Genomic DNA, 6,000 nt, shown 5'->3' with positions numbered 1-6,000 from the left:
GCATTGCATAAGCCAAAAGGCATACGTCTATAAGCAAAGGTACCGAAGGGGCAGGTGAAAGTGGTTTCTCCTGATCAGAATGTGCAACAGGTATTTGCGAGAAACCTGAATAACCGTCTAGAAAGCAAAAGTGTGTGTGTTTGGATAGCCTTTCTAGCATTTGGTCGATAAACGACAAAGGATAATGATCTTTACTGGTTGCCTTGTTCAGTTTCCGGAAGTCTATCACCATCCTATAGCCAGTAATAATCCTTTGTGGGATTAATTCATCCTTATCATTAGGAACGACGGTGATACCTCCCTTGTTAGGTACGCAATGTATTGGACTTACCCAATCACTGTGAGCAACAGGATAAATGATTCCTTCTTCCAGAAGCTTTAATATTTCTTTTGTAACGACCTCTTTCATCTTAGGATTTAATCTCCTTTGATGATCCTCAATTTGTTTAGAATCAGGATCGGTTTTAATCTTGTGCTGACATAGAGTGGGACTAATACCCTTAAGATCATCAAGAGTATATCCAATAGTAGCACGGTGCTTCCTCGGAGTTTTTTGTAACTTCTTCTCTTCGTGCTCTGAGAGGAGAGCACTAATAATAACAGGATATATCTCCTTCTCATCAAGATAGGCATACTTAAGAGTATCAGGCAACTGTTTAAGCTCGAACACAGGATCACCCTTTGGTGGGGGAGGATCCCCAAGCAGTTCAACAGGCAAATTATTCTTGAGAATAGGATATTGTTCTAAGACAATTTTATCTCTCTCATCTCTTTCCTCCATATGCATATCATTTTCATGCTCAAGCAGATATTTCTCTAAAGGATCCGTAGGAGGTACGGTAATAGAGGCAAGAGAAACAATTTCATCTCTACCAGACGACTCTTTTTCATGGGGTTGTCTTTCAAATTTGGAGAAGTTAAATTCATGAGACACACCCTCGAAACTAACAGTGACGGTCTGCTTAATGCAATCAATGTGAGCATTGACAGTGTTGAGAAAGGCTCTACCAAATATGATGGGACAAAAGCTATCTTGTGCAGTACCAAGGACGAGGAAATCAGTAGGATACTTCGTCTTACCAGACAGGACTTCTACGTCTCTCACAATTCCCAGAGGGCAGATAGTGTCTCTATTAGCTAGCGTAATAATGACATCAATGGGTTCTAGCTCAGCAGGTGCAATCTCATCTTTGATTTCATCATATAAGGAACGGGGTATTGCACTAACACTAGCACCCATATCACATAAGCCATGGTAACAGTGATCTCCTATCTTGACAGAAACAACGGGCAGGCCAACTACAGGTCCGTATTTGTCTTTTGCGTGAGATTTAGCAATTCTAGCGGAGTCCTCACAGAATGTGATAACATGCCCATCTATGTCTTCGGCTTAGAGATCTTTGATAATAGCAACACTAGGTTCAACTCTAATCTCCTCATCGGGTGCAAGTGGTCTAATGTAACCCCTACGTATCACAGTTGGAGCTTTAGAATAATCCTTTATCCTAGCAGGGTATGGTGGTTTCTCAGTGTAGGCACAAGGAACAACAGGATCACTAAAAGCAATGACTTTCTCCTCAACTAGATTGGTTTTGACTATGTTGCTTTCTACAGGAGGATGATACTTAAACCACTTCTCTTTGGGAAGATCAACATGAGCAGCAAAAGATTCACATAGAGAAGCTACTATCTCAGAGTCAAGTCCATACTTAGCGCTAAAATCTCTAGAAGTGTTTGTCTCAAAAAAATATTTAACGCAATCAAACTGGAAATTCATACCTGACTCCTTACCTTCCTCCAGCTCCCAATCTTCAGAGTTACATTTGATTCTTTCCAATAAATTCCACTTGTGGTCAATATCCTTCTTTATAAAAGAACCGGTACAAGAAGTGTCAAGCATGGTACGATCTTCATGAGAAAGCCGAGCATAAAAGTTTTGAGTGATAATTCCTCTAGAGAGCTCATGATTGGGGCATGAATATAGCATTGATTTAAGCCTCCCTCAAGCTTGAGCTATGCTTTCCCTGTCACGAGACCAAAATTTATAAATATAATTCTGATCACGATGTACTAAATGCATAGGATAGGACTTTTGATGAAATTCCAATTTCAACCGATTGTAGTCCCATGATCCAGTATCATCACATAGCCTATACCATGTCAACACCTTATCCTTCAAAGATAAAGGAAATACTTTCTTATTTACCTCATCCTCGGGCAAACCTGCAAGCTTAAATAAACCACAAACTTCATCTACATAGATCAGATGCAAGTCTGGATGTGAAGATCCATCTCCTGTAAAAGGATTAGCCAGCAGTTTCTCAAGCATACCTGAAGGAATTTCATAAAAGATATTTTCCGTAGGTACCTCGGGTTGAGGAACAACTCCTCGTGCTTCCGTTCATGGTGAAGATACCCCGAACAAACTCCTCAAAGGAACAGTTTCCATAGTGACAAGTGAATAACTTTCAGCACAGTATATAAATGTTTCCTTACCAATTTCCACTTACCAAAGACGCTTCACTCCCCGGCAACGGCGCCATAAAAGAGTCTTGATGACCCACAAGTATAGGGGATCAATCGTAGTCCTTTCGATAAGTAAGAGTGTCAAACCCAACGAGGAACGGAAGGCTGTGATAAACGGTTTTCAGCAAGGTAATAAATGCAAGCACTGAAAGTAGCGGTAACAAGTGATGGTGTAGTGACGCGAAACATAGAAAGCGAAAAGTAACAAGTAACAAGTAGTAGCAATGGTGCAGCAAGTGGCCCAATCCCTTTTGTAGCAAGGGAGAAGCCTGAACAAAGTCTTATAGGAGGAAAAATGCCAACGAGGACACACGGGAATTTCTGTCATGCAAGTTTCATCATGTTCATGTCATTCGCGTTTGTTACTTTGATAGTTTGGTATGTGGGTGGACCGGCACTTGGGTACTGCCCTTACTTGGATAAGCATCCCACTTATGATTAACCCCTCTTGCAAGCATCCGCAACTACGAAAGAAGAATTAAGACAACGTCTAACCATAGCATTACACTAGTGGATCCAAATCAGCCCCTTATGAAGCAACGCATAGACTCGGGTTTAAGCTTCTGTCACTCCAGCAACCCATCATCTACTTACTACTCCCCAATGCCTTCCTCTAGGCCCAAATATAGTGAAGTGTTATGTAGTGGACGTTCACATAACACCACTAGAGGAGAAGACAACATACAACATATCAAAATACCGAACGAATATCAAATTCACATGACTATTATCAGCATGACTTATCCCATGTCCTCAGGAACAAAAGTAACTACTCACAAAGCATAATCATAATCATGATCAGAGGTGTAATGAATAGCATCAAGGATCTGAACATAAACTCTTCCACCAAGTAATCCAACTAGCATCAACTACAAAGAGTAATCAACACTACTAGCAACCTTACAAGTGCCAATCGGAGTCGCGAGACGGAGATTGGTTACAAGAGATGAACTAGGGATTGGAGAGGAGATGGTTCTGATGAAGATGTTGATGAAGATGCCTCCCCTCCGACGAGAGGAGTGTTGGTGATGACGATGGCAACAATTTCCCCCTCCGGGAGGGAAGTTTCCCCGGCAGGATCGTCCTGTCGGAGCTCTAGATTGGATCTGCTCAAGTTCCGCCTCGTGGCGGCGGTGAAACCATGAAAAAGCTCCCGATTGATTTTTTCTGGAACGAAACCCTTCATATAGCAAAAGAGGGGGGCCAGTGGGCCATCAGGGAGCCCACAAGCCCTGTAGCCGCCACCAGGGGGTGGCGGCTACCAGGCTTGTGGTGCCCTGGTAGCTCCCCTCTGGTACTTCTTTCGCCCAGTATTTTTTATATATTCCCAAAAAATTCCACGTAAATTTTCAGGGCATTTGGAGTTGTGCAGAATAGTGGACAAAAATTTGCTCCTTTTCTAGTCCAGAATTCCAGCTGCCTGAATTCTCCCTCTTCAAATAAACCTTGCAAAATAAGAGAGAAAAGGCATAAATATGGTACCACAAAGTAATATAATAGCCCATAAAGCAATAAATAACAACATGAAAGCATGATGCAAAATGGACGTATCAATGATCTTGATGATAGTTCAATTGATACAACTTGATCTTCTTGCATTGTGCCTAGCTCAAAGGCATAAAAGAAAGTGCTTGTTTGGAGGCAACCCAATTTGTTTTTACTTTCTGTTTTAGTGGTCTTGATGTGTGTTATTATTGTAGCAACATCATTGTATCTTTATTTTTAAGCTTTGTGCCAAGTTATAGCCTCCGATTGCAAGAAAGTTCAAAAATTGTGACATGCTATCGAGAAACATATTTTGTTTGCTTGACGGAAAAATTCGCCAAAAATCACGAGATCATTTTTTTTATCTGAATTTGTTTTACAGCATGCTCTATATAATTTTATTTCTCGCATCTGTTCTAAGTTGTTTTATTTGAGTTGCAGAAGTTCCCCGAATAAATTATTTACTACCTGTTGTTCTGTTTTTCACAGATTGTGCCATGTTTTGTGTTTTCATTGTTTTGCAAATCCTAAGATTACTTTTTATTTGCAAAAACCTTTTGGCAATTATAAGAACCAGTAGATTTTCATGGAAATCTTTATTTCTAGAAGGTATAGAATTATTTTATTAGGGGAACTAACTACTTTAAACAGCTTATGATGAGTTTCCTATGATGGGGTTTTTCAAGTATGCGATGGGGGATGATAAAAGAAGATACAGGAGTGTCAAGCACTCAAGCTTGGGGATGCCCCCATGCACCACAAGAAATATTCAAGGAGACTCAAGCGTCTAAGCTTGGGGATGCCCCCGTGCATCCCCTTCTCTATCAACAATCATCAGTTCGTCCATCTCCATGTTATATTTTCATCACTGCGTATGATATGTGCTATGCTTGGAGCGTCTCGTTCTTTGCTTTTTAGTTTTTTTAGTTTAGTTTGCTGGTCATAACAAGTCGGAACCTAGCCTACCTTGTTTGGGAGAGAAACACGATCCATTCCACTCTAGAACACAACATAGCTTTTCATGCTTATTCTTTTTTTGTGTGTTCTTCATATTTTTCGTAGCTATTGTCATGCTTAGCTCTTAGTTTTCATGCTTATCTTTTTAAGAGATATTATTTAGGTTGATTTTGGAACTCTCTTGAGTTATCATGCTTATCTTGTTTAGAGAGTTGGCTCGTTGCACTGAGTTGTGTGTCTTGCATGAGTAGGTAATTGAGGTTGCTATTTAAGTATACTAGTAACTTGAAATAGTTTTGAGGTATTGATTTGAGTAATGTTTGGACTATTGGTGCCAAGAGCTTGGGCCTATTAGTGATAGGTGTAGTATTTTGGGAAATCCATGTGTTTTTCAAAAAATTAAAAATTAGTTGAGAACTCTAGCTACTAAATTGATCGCTAACCTCTAGAGGGGTTGGAATATATAGAGTACCCTCATGTTACCATGAGTTGAGGATGCGCAAGGATAACCAAACCCCCAAGCACTCCTCCCTGGGGTATTTTTCTCTTTGTGCATTTCCTAACTAGATAGAGAGTTACAGATAATAATTGTATGAGTTCTTCGGACTAATGTGAGTATTCGATTGTTGGCACATCCATCATCCATATTTTGCTAGCCTCTTTGGTACTGTGCATTGCCCTTTCTCACATTGAGAGTTGGTGCAAACTCCGCCGGTACATGCAAACCCATGACATGATACGCTCTGTCATACATAAGCCTCATTATATCTTTCCTCAAAATAGCCACCATACCTACCTATTAAGGCATTTCCATAGACTTTCCGAGATACATTGCCATGCAACATCCACCATTTCATGACTTGATCTTCATGTCATACATGCTTTTTCTTGATCATAGAGCCACATGATAGTTGGGCCTTTCCCAAAATAGTGCTACATGATGCGCTAGTATCATTGCATATCCTGCTACACTGGCACAGGCATACATTTGCATACATCATGATAGTTTTCACTTGTCTTTATGTTGAGTAC

This window comes from Hordeum vulgare, chromosome 6H (genome assembly GCF_904849725.1).
Source record: "Hordeum vulgare subsp. vulgare chromosome 6H, MorexV3_pseudomolecules_assembly, whole genome shotgun sequence".
NCBI lineage: Eukaryota > Viridiplantae > Streptophyta > Magnoliopsida > Poales > Poaceae > Hordeum > Hordeum vulgare.
Note: the sequence above shows the minus strand (reverse complement) of the source record.